Source organism: Oncorhynchus mykiss, chromosome 2, assembly GCF_013265735.2.
Source record: "Oncorhynchus mykiss isolate Arlee chromosome 2, USDA_OmykA_1.1, whole genome shotgun sequence".
In the NCBI taxonomy this organism is placed as follows: domain Eukaryota; kingdom Metazoa; phylum Chordata; class Actinopteri; order Salmoniformes; family Salmonidae; genus Oncorhynchus; species Oncorhynchus mykiss.
Window position 1 is genome coordinate 77524962 of NC_048566.1, and position 18563 is coordinate 77543524.

At 44.9% G+C, this 18563-nt stretch overlaps 1 protein-coding gene across 2 annotated transcripts in view; it reads right to left on the bottom strand.

The window, feature by feature from the left end:
- Positions 1–18563, bottom strand: part of wwox (WW domain containing oxidoreductase) — a 296505-nt gene that overhangs the window by 138493 nt on the left and 139449 nt on the right. The window lies entirely within an intron of this gene.

Genomic DNA, 18563 nt, shown 5'->3' on the forward strand with positions numbered 1-18563 from the left:
TTGGTGATGTTAAATGTGTTATTCTAGTTGTTTGGTGACATTAAATGTGTTATTCAAGTTGTTTGGTGATATTAAATGTGTTATTCAAGTTGTTTGGTGATGTTAAATGTGTTTCTTCTAGTTGTTTGGTGATGTTAAATGTGTTATTCTAGTTGTTGGTGATGTTAAATGTGTTATTCTAGTTGTTGGTGATGTTAAATGTGTTATTCTAGTTGTTGGTGATGTTAAATGTGTTATTCTAGTTGTTGGTGATGTTAAATGTGTTATTCTAGTTGTTGGTGATGTTAAATGTGTTATTCTAGTTGTTTGGTGATGTTAAATGTGTTTCTTCTAGTTGTTTGGTGACGTTAAATGTGTTATTCTAGTTGTTTGGTGATGTTAAATATGTTTATTCTAGTTGTTTGGTGATGTTAAATGTGTTATTCTAGTTGTTTGGTGATGTTAAATGTGTTTCTTCTAGTTGTTTGGTGATATTAAATGTGTTATTCTAGTTGTTTGGTGATGTTAAATGTGTTATTCTAGTTGTTGGTGATGTTAAATGTGTTATTCTAGTTGTTTGGTGATGTTAAATGTGCTATTCTAGTTGTTGGTGATGTTAAATGTGTTATTCTAGTTGTTTGGTGATGTTAAATGTGTTTCTTCTAGTTGTTTGGTTATGTTAAATGTGTTATTCTAGTTGTTGGTGATGTTAAATGTGTTATTCTAGTTGTTTGGTGATATTAAATGTGTTATTCAAGTTGTTTGGTGATATTAAATGTGTTATTCAAGTTGTTTGGTGATGTTAAATATGTTTATTCTAGTTGTTTGGTGATGTTAAATGTGTTTCTTCTAGTTGTTGGTGATGTTAAATGTGTTATTCTAGTTGTTTGATGATGTTAAATGTGTTATTCTAGTTGTTGGTGATGTTAAATGTGTTATTCTAGTTGTTTGGTGATGTTAAATGTGTTATTCTAGTTGTTTGGTGATGTTAAATGTGTTATTCTAGTTGTTGGTGATGTTAAATGTGTTATTCTAGTTGTTTGGTGATGTTAAATGTGTTATTCTAGTTGTTTGTGATGTTAAATATGTTTCTTCTAGTTGTTTGGTGATGTTAAATGTGTTATTCTAGTTGTTGGTGATGTTAAATGTGTTTCTTCTAGTTGTTGGTGATGTTAAATGTGTTTCTTCTAGTTGTTTGGTGATGTTAAATGTGTTATTCTAGTTGTTTGGTGACATTAAATGTGTTATTCAAGTTGTTTGGTGATATTAAATGTGTTATTCAAGTTGTTTGGTGATGTTAAATGTGTTATTCTAGTTGTTTGGTGATGTTAAATATGTTATTCTAGTTGTTGGTGATGTTAAATATGTTTATTCTAGTTGTTTGGTGATGTTAAATGTGTTATTCTAGTTGTTTGGTGATGTTAAATGTGTTATTCTAGTTGTTGGTGATGTTAAATGTGTTTCTTCTAGTTTTTGGTGATGTTAAATGTGTTATTCTAGTTGTTGGTGATGTTAAATGTGTTTCTTCTTGTTGTTTGGTGATGTTAAATGTGTTATTCTAGTTGTTTGGTGATGTTAAATGTGTTTCTTCTAGTTGTTGGTGATGTTAAATGTGTTTCTTCTTGTTGTTTGGTGATGTTAAATGTGTTATTCTAGTTGTTTGGTGATGTTAAATGTGTTTATTCTAGTTGTTTGGTGATGTTAAATGTGTTATTCTAGTTGTTTGGTGATGTTAAATGTGTTATTCTAGTTGTTTGGTGACGTTAAATGTGTTTCTTCTAGTTGTTTGGTGATGTTAAATGTGTTATTCTAGTTGTTGGTGATGTTAAATGTGTTTCTTCTAGTTGTGTGGTGATGTTAAATGTGTTTCTTCTAGTTGTTGGTGATGTTAAATGTGTTATTCTAGTTGTTTGGTGATGTTAAATGTGCTATTCTAGTTGTTGGTGATGTTAAATGTGCTATTCTAGTTGTTGGTGATGTTAAATGTGTTATTCTAGTTGTTGGTGATGTTAAATGTGTTATTCTAGTTGTTTGGTGATGTTAAATGTGTTATTCTAGTTGTTTGGTGATGTTAAATATGTTTCTTCTAGTTGTTTGGTGATGTTAAATGTGTTATTCTAGTTGTTTGGTGATGTTAAATGTGTTATTCTAGTTGTTTGGTGATGTTAAATGTGTTATTCTAGTTGTTTGGTGATGTTAAATATGTTTCTTCTAGTTGTTTGGTGATGTTAAATGTGTTATTCTAGTTGTTGGTGATGTTAAATGTGTTATTCTAGTTGTTGGTGATGTTAAATGTGTTATTCTAGTTGTTGGTGATGTTAAATGTGTTATTCTAGTTGTTTGGTGATGTTAAATGTGTTATTCTAGTTGTTGGTGATGTTAAATGTGTTATTCTAGTTGTTTGGTGATGTTAAATGTGCTATTCTAGTTGTTGGTGATGTTAAATGTGTTATTCTAGTTGTTTGGTGATGTTAAATGTGTTTCTTCTAGTTGTTTGGTTATGTTAAATGTGTTATTCTAGTTGTTGGTGATGTTAAATGTGTTATTCTAGTTGTTTGGTGATATTAAATGTGTTATTCAAGTTGTTTGGTGATATTAAATGTGTTATTCAAGTTGTTTGGTGATGTTAAATATGTTTATTCTAGTTGTTTGGTGATGTTAAATGTGTTTCTTCTAGTTGTTGGTGATGTTAAATGTGTTATTCTAGTTGTTTGATGATGTTAAATGTGTTATTCTAGTTGTTGGTGATGTTAAATGTGTTATTCTAGTTGTTTGGTGATGTTAAATGTGTTATTCTAGTTGTTTGGTGATGTTAAATGTGTTATTCTAGTTGTTGGTGATGTTAAATGTGTTATTCTAGTTGTTTGGTGATGTTAAATGTGTTATTCTAGTTGTTTGTGATGTTAAATATGTTTCTTCTAGTTGTTTGGTGATGTTAAATGTGTTATTCTAGTTGTTGGTGATGTTAAATGTGTTTCTTCTAGTTGTTGGTGATGTTAAATGTGTTTCTTCTAGTTGTTTGGTGATGTTAAATGTGTTATTCTAGTTGTTTGGTGACATTAAATGTGTTATTCAAGTTGTTTGGTGATATTAAATGTGTTATTCAAGTTGTTTGGTGATGTTAAATGTGTTATTCTAGTTGTTTGGTGATGTTAAATATGTTATTCTAGTTGTTGGTGATGTTAAATATGTTTATTCTAGTTGTTTGGTGATGTTAAATGTGTTATTCTAGTTGTTTGGTGATGTTAAATGTGTTATTCTAGTTGTTGGTGATGTTAAATGTGTTTCTTCTAGTTTTTGGTGATGTTAAATGTGTTATTCTAGTTGTTGGTGATGTTAAATGTGTTTCTTCTTGTTGTTTGGTGATGTTAAATGTGTTATTCTAGTTGTTTGGTGATGTTAAATGTGTTTCTTCTAGTTGTTGGTGATGTTAAATGTGTTTCTTCTTGTTGTTTGGTGATGTTAAATGTGTTATTCTAGTTGTTTGGTGATGTTAAATGTGTTTATTCTAGTTGTTTGGTGATGTTAAATGTGTTATTCTAGTTGTTTGGTGATGTTAAATGTGTTATTCTAGTTGTTTGGTGACGTTAAATGTGTTTCTTCTAGTTGTTTGGTGATGTTAAATGTGTTATTCTAGTTGTTGGTGATGTTAAATGTGTTTCTTCTAGTTGTGTGGTGATGTTAAATGTGTTTCTTCTAGTTGTTGGTGATGTTAAATGTGTTATTCTAGTTGTTTGGTGATGTTAAATGTGTTATTCTAGTTGTTGGTGATGTTAAATGTGTTATTCTAGTTGTTTGGTGATGTTAAATGTGTTTCTTCTAGTTGTTTGGTGATGTTAAATGTGTTATTCTAGTTGTTTGGTGATGTTAAATGTGTTATTCTAGTTGTTTGGTGATGTTAAATGTGTTATTCTAGTTGTTGGTGATGTTAAATGTGTTATTCTAGTTGTTTGGTGATGTTAAATGTGTTATTCTAGTTGTTTGGTGATGTTAAATGTGTTATTCTAGTTGTTGGTGATGTTAAATGTGTTTCTTCTAGTTGTTTGGTGATGTTAAATGTGTTATTCTAGTTGTTGGTGATGTTAAATGTGTTATTCTAGTTGTTTGGTGATATTAAATGTGTTATTCTAGTTGTTTGGTGATGTTAAATGTGTTATTCAAGTTGTTTGGTGATATTAAATGTGTTATTCTAGTTGTTTGGTGATGTTAAATGTGTTATTCTAGTTGTTTGGTGATGTTAAATGTGTTATTCTAGTTGTTGGTGATGTTAAATGTGTTATTCTAGTTGTTGGTGATGTTAAATGTGTTATTCTAGTTGTTGGTGATGTTAAATGTGTTATTCTAGTTGTTTGGTGATGTTAAATGTGTTATTCTAGTTGTTGGTGATGTTAAATGTGTTATTCTAGTTGTTGGTGATGTTAAATGTGTTTCTTCTAGTTGTTTGGTGATGTTAAATGTGTTATTCTAGTTGTTTGGTGATGTTAAATGTGTTATTCTAGTTGTTTGGTGATGTTAAATGTGTTTCTTCTGTTCATTGTTTATTACACATGCTTTGGCAGTGTAGACACACTGTATGTTTCCAATGTTAATAAAGCCCCTTTGAATTGATTGATAGAGAGAGACTAATTAATGGGTTTATTATGTGTAACTACTAATATGAGGGATTACATGCAGAACAGTGGCTTCCAATCACCTCAGAGAAAGAACACACACACGCGCCATACACACCTCAACCCTGAGACACAAGGACACGGCTAGGCCTGCTGGGTGAAACAGAAGGTCCATTAGGACTCAGGAGACATTGCTATGTCTGCCCAGCAGTCTCACACACCTCATGCATACCCACATGCTCTAAACAACTGAGACAAACATCCCAATAAACAAATGAGCAGTTCCAAACCGGCAACCTGAAGCATGGCTGTCCTCCAGAGTCTGGAACTGAGGTAGGGATATTACAAAACACAAATGAAAAAGGCCTTTGGAGCCAAAACAAGCAGAAAACAATGAAACTCACAACCACACAGTCACACAAAAACTCAACTCAACACATCATAACCTCTACAGACAAACACAAAGAAAATAAAACGGTTCCATTTGGCTTTTAAACGTTCATCTGACACCAGCTACCCCTGATGACAGAAACACACAACAACAGTTCATATTGGTAGTGCTCTTGAATACCATCCACATAGAGATGGACACTAAAGGCGTCACCATGCTTCAGTTCGGCTGGCGTCTAGCCGAGCGAGTGTGCTCGCATACTACCTTAAAAGACCTTTGCTCGAAAAGGGAGAAAAAGTGACAATAGTACTGTTTGTTCATTTTGAGAGGCCGTAGCCTCTCACAATAGTCCGAATTAATCTAAGATAATTTAAGAAATGTGTCATTCATTTGTACGTTTTTGCCGAGGAGATCTTAGTTGCGCAATTTCTCAAGTGAAAAAATGTGTATAAGGACGAGTCATCTCTCGTTGAATGACATCAGGCACTTCATTGAAGAATCCCTACTGTTGACCAATCGCCAACGAGGGGGCGTAGACTTCAACTACTGACTCCGGCTACCGACTTTGGCCTCCAGAAGAAATGTAGTGTGCCCTAACAGCCGAAGTCCAAAATGTAGAAAAAAGTCACAAATTGTCATCATAATATATGCAAAAACTGCTTTGAAGTGTTTTGGCTGGGAAGAATGGAGACACCTTTTCCCTCACACCAGTGCATCACCAGTGTTTATGTTGACGTTAACTCCAGTGTGTTCCATCAGGAGTGTGACACTAAGAACTTGGGAGAGCAGAATCAACAACCTCAACAACAATTCATACAGTTGCTTTGTGAGAAGGTGTTCAAGTTCACAGTTAGCCATTTTTATGTAAATGCCAGATGAAAAGTGCCAGTGGCCTGGCTTTGGCCTGGTGAAAGCAGGTCCACCAGAGCCATGGTCCAGTGAGACGCGGGTTCTGGCCCGCATACAAAGGTCTGAGCCTTTTGGGTAAAACACTGGGGTAAATCCTGTATGGAGATGCACCAAAAGAGCAGCACCTAGGAGTTCAAGGATATGGCCAGGAATCTCCAGGTAATCTGTTCCTTCAGTCATCATGTCCTGTCATTCACAATAACACACATTGTACAGAAAAGAGGGGCACAAGAGATTCACCCCATGGCCTGTCTGCCCTTCACTATTCAATGGCAAATCTGCTTAATCCAGCCCAGCCTAACCCAACCCAATCCAGCCTGTTTAATCCATCCCAGTTTAACCCAACCCAACCTGATTAATCCATCCCAGTTTAACCCAACCCAACCTGATTAATCCATCCCAGTCTAAACCAACCCAGCCTGCTTAATCCATCCCAGTCTAACCCAACCCAACCCAACCTGATTAATCCATCCCAGTCTAAACCAACCCAGCCTGCTTAATCCATCCCAGTCTAACCCAACCCAACCCAACCTGATTAATCCATCCCAGTTTAACCCAACCCAACCTGATTAATCCATCCCAGTCTAACCCAACCCAACCCAACCTGATTAATCCATCCCAGTTTAACCCAACCCAACCTGATTAATCCATCCCAGTTTAACCCAACCCAACCCAGCCTGCTTAATCCATCCCAGTCTAACCCAACCCAGCCTGCTTAATCCATCCCAGCCTAACCCAACCCAACCCAACCTGATTAATCCATCCCAGTTTAACCCAACCCAACCCAGCCTGCTTAATCCATCCCAGTCTAACCCAACCCAACCTGATTAATCCATTCCAGTTTAACCCAACCCAACCTGATTAATCAATCCCAGTCTAAACCAACCCAACCTGATTAATCCATCCCAGTTTAACCCAACCCAACCTGATTAATCCATCCCAGTCTAAACCAACCCAGCCTGCTTAATCCATCCCAGTCTAACCCAACCCAACCCAACCTGATTAATCCATCCCAGTTTAACCCAACCCAACCTGATTAATCCATCCCAGTCTAAACCAACCCAGCCTGCTTAATCCATCCCAGTCTAACCCAACCCAACCCAACCCAACCTGATTAATCCATCCCAGTTTAACCCAACCCAACCTGATTAATCCATCCCAGTCTAAACCAACCCAGCCTGCTTAATCCATCCCAGTCTAACCCAACCCAACCCAACCCAACCTGATTAATCCATCCCAGTCTAAACCAACCCAGCCTGCTTAATCCATCCCAGTCTAACCCAACCCAACCCAACCCAGCCTGCTTAATCCATCCCAGTTTAACCCAACCCAACCTGATTAATCCAGCCCAGTCTAACCCAACCCAACCTGCTCAATCCATCCCAGCCTAACCCAACCCAACCCAGCCTGCTTAATCCATCCCAGCCTAACCCTACCCAACCTGATTAATCCATCCCAGTTTAACCCAACCCAACCTGGTTAATCCATCCCAGTTTAACCCAACCCAACCTGATTAATCCAGCCCAGTCTAACCCAACCCAACCTGCTTAATCCATCCCAGCCTAACCCAACCCAACCCAACCTGCTTAATCCATCCCAGCCTAACCCAATCCAACCGGATTAATCCAGCCCAGTCTAAACAAACCCAGCCTGCTTAATCCATCCCAGTTTAACCCAACCCAACCTGATTAATCCAGCCCAGTCTAAACCAACCCAGCCTGCTTAATCCATCCCAGTCTAAACCAACCCAGCCTTCTTAATCCAGCCCAGTCTAACCCAACCCAGCCTGCTTAATCCAGCCCAGCCTAACCCAACCCAGCCTGCTTAATCCAGCCCAGCCTAACCCAACCCAACCTGCTTAATCCAGCCCAGCCTAACCCAACCCAGCCTGCTTAATCCAGCCCAGCCTAAACCAACCCAGCCTGCTTAATCCAGCCCGGCCTAACCCAACCTTCTTAATCCAGCCCAGCCCAGCCTAACCCAACCCAACCTGCTTAATCCAGCCCAGCCTAAACCAACCCAGCCTGCTTAAACCAGCCCGGCCTAACCCAACCTTCTTAATCCAGCCCAGCCTAACCCAACCCAACCTGCTTAATCCAGCCCAGCCTAAACCAACCCAACCTTCTTAATCCAGCCCGGCCTAACCCAACCCAACCTGCTTAATCCAGCCCAGCCTAAACCAACCCAGCCTGCTTAATCCAGCCCAGCCTAACCCAACCTTCTTAATCCAGCCCAGCCTAACCCAACCCAACCCAGCCTAACCCAGTTCAGTATAGTCTAGTGCTGTGTAGTGTAGTTGTGGTCGGGACTGAGGAGCAGAGCTTCTCCCTGAGGCAGATCAATTATTAATGAGACTAGGGGAGGCAGAGGAGCATGTCTGCTATAGTTTTACATGGAGAGGGGGGAAGAGGAGGAGAGGAGGAGAGGATGAGAGGATGAGAGGATGAGAGGAGGAGAGGGGAAGAGGAGGAGAGGATGAGAGGAGGATAGAGGGGAAAGAGATCAGGTAGAAGGTGGAGAACATAGACACGCCCTCTGAACAGAGTTATACATAGTCTGCTAATAATTACAGTTAAAGTCAGAAGTTTACATACACCTTAGAAAAATATATTTAAACTCAGTTTTTCACAAATCCTGACATTTAATCCTAGTAAAAAAATAGCTGTTTTAGGTCAGTTTGGATCACCACTTTATTTTAAGAACGTGAAATAGCAGAATAACAGTAGAGAGAATTATTTATTTCAGATTGTATTTCTTTCATCACATTCCCAGTGGGTCAGAAGTTTACATACACTCAATTAGTATAACTTGGGTCAAACGTTTCGGGTAGCCTTCCACAAGCTTCCCACAATACGTTGGGTGAAATTTGGCCCATTCCTCCTGACAGAGCTGGTGTAACTGAGTCAGGTTTGTAGGCCTCCTTGCTCGCACATGCTTTTTCAGTTCTGCTCACACATTTTCTATAGGATTGAGGTCAGGGCTTTGTGATGGCCACTCCAATACCTTGACTTTGTTGTCCTTAAGCCATTTTGACACAACTTTGGAAGTATGCTTGGGGTCATTGTTCATTTGAAAGACACATTTGTGACCAAGCTTTAACTTCCTGACTGATGTCTTGAGATGTTGCTTCAATATATCCACATCATTTTCTTACCTCATGATGCCATCTATTTTGTGAAGTGCACCAGTCCCTCCTGCAGCAAAGCACCTACACAACATGATGCTGCTACCCCCGTGCTTCACGGTTGGGATAGTGTTCTTTGGCTTGCAAGCATCCCCCTTTTCCTCCAAACATAACGATGGTCATTATGGCCAAACAGTTCTATTTTTGTTTCATCAGACCAGAGGACATTTCTCCAAAAAGTACGATCTTTGTCCCCATGTGCAGTTGCAAACCGTAGTCTGTCTTTTTTATGCCGGTTTTGGAGCAGTGGCTTCTTACTTGTTGAGCAGCCTTTCAGGTTATGTCAATACGATATAGGACTCGTTTTACTGTGGATATAGATACTTTTCTCCAGCATCTTCACAAGTTCCTTTGCTGTTGTTCTGGGATTGATTTGCATTTTTCGCACCAAAGTACGTTCATCTCTAGGAGACAGAACGCGTCTCCTTCCTGAGTGGTATGACGGCTGCGTGGTCCCATGGTGTTTATACTTGTGTACTATTGTTTGTACGTGGTACCTCCAGGTGTTTGGAAATTGCTCCCAAGGATGAACCTGACTTGTGGAGGTCTACATTCTTTCTGAGGTCTTGGCTGATATCTTTTGATTTGCCCATGATGTCAAGCAAAGAGACACTGTGTTTGAAGGTAGGCCTTGAAATACATCCACAGATACACCTCCAATTGACTCAAATTATGTCATTTAGCCTATCAGAAGCTTCTAAAGCAATGACATAATTTTCTGAAAATTTCCAAGCTGTTTAAAGGCACAGTCAACTTAGTGTATGTAAACTTCTGACCCAGTGGTATTGTGGGATGGAGGGAGGGAGGAGGAGAGATGTATAGAGAGAGGAGGAGAGGTGGATAGAGGGAGGAGGAGAGATGGATAGAGGGATGAGGAGAGGGATAGAGGGAGGAGGAGAGGGATTGAGGGAGGAGAGATGGATAGAGGGAGGAGGAGAGGGATAGAGGGAGGAGAGATGGATAGAGGGAGGAGGAGAGGGATAGAGGGAGGAGAGATGGATAGAGGGAGGAGGAGAGATGTATAGAGTGAGGAGGAGAGAGGGATGGAGGGAGGAGGAGAGATGTAGAGAGGGAGGAGAAAGGAATAGAAGGAATATGAGAAAGGGATAGAGGGAGTAGGAGAGATGGATAGAGGGAGGAGGAGAGATGTATAGAGGGAGAAGGAGGGATGGATGGAGGGAGGAGGAGAGGGGTAGAGGGAGGAGGAGAGATGGATGGAGGGAGGATGAGAGATGGATAAAGGGAGGAGGATGAGAGGGATGGAGGGAGAAGAGGTGTATAGAGGGAGGAGGAGGGGTGGATAGAGGGAGGAGGAGAGATAGATGGAGGGAGGAGGAGAGGGATAGAGGGAGGAGGAGAGATGGATAGAGGGAGGAGGAGAGATGGATGGAGGGAGGAGGAGAGATGGATAGAGGGAGGAGGATTGAGAGGGATGGAGGGAGGAGGAGAGATGGATGGAGGAGGAGAGATGGATAAAGGGAGGAGGATGAGAGGGATGGAGGGAGGAGAGATGTATAGAGTGAGGAGGAGAGAGGGATGGAAGGATGAGGAGAGATGGATAGAGGGAGGAGGAGAGATGGATAGAGGGAGGAGAGATAGAGAGAAGGAGGAGAGAGGGATAGAGGGAGGAGGAGAGAAGGCTAGAGTGAGGAGGAGAGATGGATAGAGGGAGGAGGAGAGATGGATGGAGGGAGGAGGAGAGGTGGATAGAGGGAGGAGGAGAGATGTAAAGAGGGAGAAGAGAGGAATAGAAGGAAGATGAGAAAGGGATAGAGGGAGTAGGAGGAGAGGGATAGAGGGAGGAGAAGAGATGTATAGAGGGAGGAGGAGAGGGATAGAGGGAGGAGGAGAGGAATAGAGGGAGGAGGAGAGGGATAGAGGGAGGAGGAGAGATGGATAGAGGGAGGAGGAGAGGGATAGAGGGAGGAGGAGAGATGGATAGAGGGAGGAGGAGAGGGATAGAGGGAGGAGGAGAGGGATAGAGGGAGGAGGAGAGGGATAGAGGAAGGAGGAGAGATGGATGGAGGGAGGAGGAGAGGGGTAGAGGGAGAAGGAGAGGGATAGAGGGAGGAGGAGAGGGATAGAGTGAGGAGGAGAGGGATAGAGGGATGAGGAGAGGGATAGAGGGATGAGGAGAGGGATAGAGGGAGGAGGAGAGATGGATGGTAGGAGGAGGAGAGGTGTATAGAGGGAGGAGGAGAGGTGTATAGAGGGAGGAGGAGAGATGTATAGAGGGAGGAGGAGAGATGTATAGAGGGAGGAGGAGAGATGTATAGAGGGAGGAGGAGAGATGGGTGGTAGGAGGAGGAGAGGTGTATAGAGGGAGGAGGAGAGGTGTATAGAGGGAGGAGGAGAGATGTATAGAGGGAGGAGGAGAGATGGATGGTAGGAGGAGGAGAGGTGTATAGAGGGAGGAGGAGAGATGGATGGTAGGAGGAGGAGAGGTGTATAGAGGGAGGAGGAGAGGTGTATAGAGGGAGGAGGAGGAGAGATGGATGGTAGGAGGAGGAGAGGTGTATAGAGGGAGGAGGAGAGATGTATAGATGGAGGAGGAGAGATGTATAGAGGGAGGAGGAGAGATGTATAGAGGGAGGAAGAGAGATGTATAGAGGGAGGAAGAGAGATGTATTGATGGAGGAGGAGAGATTAATGGGGGATACGGAGTGGGGATGAGGGGCTCAAATAGTCTGGAAGAGATTCAGAAGAGGGAGAGAGCATAGTGATAAAGATGGAGAGAGTAATCACTCCTTCTCCCCCTTCCCTTCTTCCCTCTCTGCCCCTCTAAGCTACATTCCAGATTGATTAAAAGCCTCACTTGTAATTGTCAGATCTGGTTGTCGTCACACAATGGTCTGTGTGTGTGCATCAGGCCGTGATTGGGAGTCCCATCGGGCGGTGCACAATTGGCCCAGTGTCGTCTGGGTTTGGCCAGTGTAGGCTGTCATTGTAAATAAGTATTTGTTCTTAACTGACTTGCTTAGATACATAAAGGTAAAATTTAATTAAAATTAATTAAAATGTGTGCAACGTGTACTGTACACGTGTGTGTGTGTGTGTGTGTGTGTGTGTGTGTGTGTGTGTGTGTGTGTGTGTGTGTGTGTGTGTGTGTGTGTGTGTGTGTGTGTGTGCTCTCCTCAATCTCCAACTCCACAAAAGTTGTTACTTTTGTTTTTAAATAAATAAATAATGTGATTTCTGGCTCACACATGTGCGTGTGTTTAGTTCACAAACATACATTCACACACGCATGCACACACACACACACACACCACACACACATACATACATATAGACAGACACACACAGTCATTTCCCTGGTCATTAAAATGAGAAAGGGTGTGGTGAGGGGGCTGTTGAATTACCATTAAGACATGGAGACAAATGTAGAGGATCCCCAGCCTGTATGGTACACAGACTCAATCAGACAGTGACTAATACTACTGCTGCGACTCTGTGATGGCGCGCACACACACACACACACACACACACAGTCCTTATTAGGAAAATAAACACAAAGGCAGATGTTTGATGATAAAGCTGTGTGATCAAGGTTTCTGAGACGGTTAATAGTAATTAAGGTAATGAAGTGGTTTATAATTAGCCATAACGATACATTACACTAGATTACATCATGGCTTTATTAAACGTTACTCAGTCAGAACCTGCTGTTGTTGTTTAAGGTAACTGATGTATTGGGGAACAAAGGTCAGGACATTCTTCCGTGTAGTCTCTCTTTAGGGTTGGTACAGTAGGTCTTGAAGTAAGTCATCAAGTCTTGTATTTAAGAGACCTCAGACAAACAGAAGGACATTAGTCCTCTTATGATTGGTTGTGTTACTTAGGCTAATGTAAACCAATACAGAGAGATGACCTTGTGAGCAGGGTCAATGCTCATTTAAAACCTCAATGATTAACAGTTGGGATCATTGATTATGTCATGTGGCCCAGACTGATGGATCTGATAGGTCAGGGCCGGGAGACACAGGGATGCACACAAACACGTTTGAAAAACAGTGCTTCCTTTAGTCTTGTAGAAACAACCTTTATAGAGCTTTTCAATATAATGACCAAACCCCTAAGTGTCCTCTAGTCCCACCTCTAGTCCCACCTCTAGTCCCACCTCTAGTCCCTAAGTCCCCTGCTGTCTCTAATCTCTAGTAGTCTAGCCGTGGCCAGACGAATGGTGAATATGAACCAGACAGTAAGCTGTAATATTCAATTACTGTATGCACAGTGTCCTCGTTCCGCCCCAAAATGATTTCTTTCAGCACGGGACGCATCGCTCAGTGCTGTCACACACCCGTGTTTCCCAGTCTTCGACATCCCATGCAAATTACTCCTCCATCTGCTCTACCTCTCCGCCACACGCCTATCCTCTCCTCCTCTCCTGTCCCTCGCTCCTCACCACCATATTCTGTCATAATGAATATGCACTCTCCTCATCTCCTGTCCCTCGCTCTTCACCTCCTCTCCCGTCCCTCACTCCTCTCCTCCTCTCCTGTCCCTCGCTCCTCTCCTCCTCTCCTGTCCCTCGCTCCTCTCCTCCTCTCCTGTCCCTAGCTCCTCACCTCCTCTCCCTTGCTCCTCACCTCCTCTCCTCTCCCTCGCTCCTCTCCTCCTCTCCTGTCCCTCGCTCTTCACCTCCTCTCCTGTCCCTCGCTCCTCTCCTCCTCTCCTGTCCCTAGCTCCTCACCTCCTCTCCTGTCCCAAGCTCCTCACCTCCTCTCCCTTGCTCCTCACCTCCTCTCCTATCCCTCGCTCCTCACCTCCTCTACTGTCCCTAGTTCCTCACCTCCTCTCCTGTCCCTCGCTCCTCACCTCCTCTCCTGTCCCTAGCTCCTCACCTCCTCTCCTGTCCCTCGCTCCTCACCTCCTCTCCTGTCCCTAGCTCCTCACCTCCTCTCCTCTCCCTCGCTCCTCACCTCCTCTCCTGTCCCTCGCTTCTCACCTCCTCTCCTGTCCCTAGTTCCTCACCTCCTCTCCTGTCCCTCGCTCCTCACCTCCTCTCCTGTCCTTAGCTCCTCACCTCCTCTCCTCTCCCTCGCTCCTCACCTCCTCTCCTGTCCCTCGCTCCTCACCTCCTCTCCTGTCCCTAGTTCCTCACCTCCTCTCCTGTCCCTCGTTTCTCACCTCCTCTCCTGTCCCTAGTTCCTCACCTCCTCTCCTGTCCCTCGCTCCTCACCTCCTCTCCTGTCCTTAGCTCCTCTCCTCCTCTCCTGTCCATAGCTCCTCACCTCACCTCCTCTCCTGTCCCTAGTTCCTCACCTCATCTCCTGTCCCTCGCTCTTCACCTCCTCTCCTGTCCCTCGCTCCTCTCCTCCTCTCCTGTCCCTCGCTCCTCTCCTCCTCTCCTGTCCCTAGCTCCTCACCTCCTCTCCCTTGCTCTTCACCTCCTCTCCTGTCCCTCGCTCCTCTCCTCCTCTCCTGTCCCTAGCTCCTCACCTCCAATCCTGTCCCAAGCTCCTCACCTCCTCTCCCTTGCTCCTCACCTCCTCTCCTATCCCTCGCTCCTCACCTCCTCTCCTGTCCCTAGTTCCTCACCTCCTCTCCTGTCCCTCGCTCCTCACCTCCTCTCCTGTCCCTCGCTCCTCACCTCCTCTCCTGTCCCTAGTTCCTCACCTCCTCTCCTGTCCCTCGCTTCTCACCTCCTCTCCTGTCCCTAGATCCTCACCTCCTCTCCTGTCCCTCGCTCCTCACCTCCTCTCCTGTCCTTAGCTCCTCTCCTCCTCTCCTGTCCATAGCTCCTCACCTCACCTCCTCTCCTGTCCCTAGTTCCTCACCTCCTCTCCTGTCCCTCGCTCCTCACCTCCTCTCCTGTCCGTAGCTCCTCACCTCCTCTCCTGTCCATAGCTCCTCTCCTCCTCTCCTGTCCATAGCTCCTCACCTCACCTCCTCTCCTGTCCTTAGCTCCTCACCTCACCTCCTCTCCTGTCCATAGCTCCTCACCTCACCTCCTGTCCTTAGCTCCTCACCTCACCTCCTCTCCTGTCCTTAGCTCCTCACCTCACCTCCTCTCCTGTCCTTAGCTCCTCTCCTCCTCTCCTGTCCCTCGCTCCTCTCCTCCTCTCCTGTCCCTAGCTCCTCACCTCCTCTCCCTTGCTCCTCACCTCCTCTCCCTCGCTCCTCTCCTCCTCTCCTGTCCCTCGCTCTTCACCTCCTCTCCTGTCCCTCGCTACTCTCCTCCTCTCCTGTCCCTCGCTCCTCACCTCCTCTCCTGTCCCAAGCTCCTCACCTCCTCTCCTATCCCTAGCTCCTCACCTCCTCTCCTGTCCCTCGCTCCTCACCTCCTCTCCTGGCCCTAGCTCCTCACCTCCTCTCCTCTCCCTCGCTCCTCACCTCCTCTCCTGTCCCTCGCTTCTCACCTCCTCTCCTGTCCCTAGTTCCTCACCTCCTCTCCTGTCCCTCGCTCCTCACCTCCTCTCCTGTCCTTAGCTCCTCACCTCCTCTCCTCTCCCTCGCTCCTCACCTCCTCTCCTGTCCCTCGCTCCTCACCTCCTCTCCTGTCCCTAGTTCCTCACCTCCTCTCCTGTCCCTTGCTCCTCACCTCCTCTCCTGTCCCTAGTTCCTCACCTCCTCTCCAGTCCCTCGCTCCTCACCTCCTCTCCTGTCCTTAGCTCCTCTCCTCCTCTCCTGTCCATAGCTCCTCACCTCACCTCCTCTCCTGTCCCTAGTTCCTCACCTCCTCTCCTGTCCCTCGCTCCTCACCTCCTCTCCTGTCCTTAGCTCCTCACCTCCTCTCCTGTCCATAGCTCCTCTCCTCCTCTCCTGTCCATAGCTCCTCACCTCACCTCCTCTCCTGTCCTTAGCTCCTCACCTCACCTCCTCTCCTGTCCATAGCTCCTCACCTCACCTCCTGTCCTTAGCTCCTCACCTCACCTCCTCTCCTGTCCTTAGCTCCTCACCTCCTCTCCTGTCCTTAGCTCCTCACCTCACCTCCTCTCCTGTCCTTAGCTCCTCACCTCCTCTCCTGTCCCTAGCTCCTCACCTCACCTTCTCTCCTGTCCTTAGCTCCTCACCTCCTCTCCTGTCCCTAGCTCCTCACCTCACCTCCTCTCCTGTCCTTAGCTCCTCACCTCACCTCCTCTCCTGTCCTTAGCTCCTCACCTCCTCTCCTGTCCTTAGCTCCTCACCTCACCTCCTCTCCTGTCCTTAGCTCCTCACCTCCTCTCCTGTCCCTAGGTCCTCACCTCACCTTCTCTCTTGTCCTTAGCTCCTCACCTCCTCCCCTCTCCCTCGCTCCTCACCTCCTCTCCTGTCACTCGCTCCTCACCTCCTCTCCTCTCCCTCGCTCCTCACCTTCTCTCCTGTCCTTAGCTCCTCACCTCCTCTCCTGTCCCTCGCTCCTCACCTCCTCTCCTTCGCTCCTCACCTCTCCCTCGCTCCTCTCCCTCGCTCCTCCTCTCCTGTCCCTCGCTCCTCACCCCCTCTCCTGTCCCTCGCTCCTCACCTCCTCTCCTGTCCCTCGCTCCTCTCCTCCTCTCCTGTCCCTCGCTCCTCACCTCCTCTCCTGTCCCTCGCTCCTCACCTCCTCTCCTGTCCCTCGCTCCTCACCTCTCCCTCGCTCCTCTCCCTCGCTCCTCACCTCTCCCTCGCTCCTCTCCCTCGCTCCTCCTCTCCTGTCCCTCGCTCCTCACCTCCTCTCCTGTCCCTCGCTCCTCTCCTCCTCTCCTGTCCCTCGCTCCTCACCTCCTCTCCTGTCCCTCGCTCCTCACCTCCTCTCCTGTCCCTCGCTCCTCACCGCTGTATTCTGTCATATTGAATATGCATCGCCTATTTCCATCAGCCAGGGCTCCTGCACATCTCCAGGTATTAGTAATGGGAAATTGTTTTGTGTTTTAGTGTTTGATCGAAGCATGCGGCCCACCACTCTTCTCCGGGGAGCTTGTTAAAGAAGGTTGACGTTTATATTTCACATCAGAGATCACTAAAACAATCTTTAATTAATGACTTCTAATCAATAAAGAGGAGAATTCAGGAGAGAAGAGAGGAGAAAGGAAAATAACGGAGTTTGTGAGTGAGTGAACAAAATGTAAAGGATTTTTTCCGACTGAAAAGAGCACAGACACACACTCCCAGTTAGACCTCAGGCATTACTTTCATGTTCATTGGCAGTGTTTATCATATAAAAGGACACAGGTCCTGTGCTTGTGTGAGCCTGTTAGTCAGCTCTTTTCCATGTGCCACACACTAAAATCCCAGATCTTATTTTCAATCCTGCTCCGCTCATTCAAATCTCTCTCTCTCTTTCTTTCTCTCTCTCTCTGTCTCTCAAAAGTGCTCACTCACTTCTTTTTCATACAGCTCTCTCTATTCTATCCCTCTCTCTCCATCTCCCTCCCTCCTCTCTAATTACAAAGACCTCTGTGCCCCAGGTGTGTGTGATATCGATACTTAGCTTTGTACAATAAACTTTATTGGCAAGCCCTGCCTGATTTCAGTACTAAACTAAAATAACAAGGAACATGAGAGGAGGGATGCTACGTGAGAGAGAGGATGATGCTTATGGTAAACAGATTAGCAGTGTCATTCAATCAAACACGCATTGCAGGAGCTGAGAACTAAACGTTTGAGCAGGCTTTTCCTCCATCCCTGCTCTAACACACCTGATTCGACTAATTCAGGTCCAGAGGAGAAACTGATTAGTAGAATCAGGTTTGGTAGAGTAGGTTTGTAACAAAACCCTGCAGGAGGGTTGGCTTGGCCACCTCTGGTCTACAGTGTGACGCAGTGTAGCCTATGAGGATGACTGTGAAATATCAAGTGAACAAATGAAAGAGACAGGGTTGAAATGGAGCTAGCTGAATGGACAGAGAGGAGTGAAGAGAGAGAGATAGATGAAGGGAGAGAGAAAGGGATGGATTTCCCGTCATGAATGATCTATGGAAAATAATCTCTCTATTTTCTGATAGACTGTTAATGTCTGTTGGTTGCCATTTAAATCCTTCCTGCTCTGAGTGGCCTGCCTGCATTCTCATATTGGCTGCTGTTTCATCTAATATACATCTAATGGCTGTCAGTGGCCCTGGATCTGCCCCGTACACAGGAATATAGGTTTAGAAACAAACCCTGGGTTGTTGTCTATGGATATTACTATGGATGTGTGGATCATAGATTTATTGAGCTGTGTGCCAGGGAGACATGAACATGTGTCTAGGACTACACTGAAAACACCTCTTTTCTAACACTATAGTAAACACTATACTGGTGACCATGTCAATAGTCCCCCAACTCATCACCAAACTAAACCAATAGGAAACATGATTTTTCTTATTTTCTTACACTATAGCACTATTTAAATAACAGTAAACATTCCTTAGCACCAATATGAATACGCAATCTAATCAGAAATAACAGTTTGTTCTGTATCGCTCAAGAGACTGAAACACAATAATCAGTGTATTTAATTACAGCAGAAACACAGCACTAGAGTAACACACACACACACACACACACACACACACACACACACACAGCTGTAATTCTCTCCAAC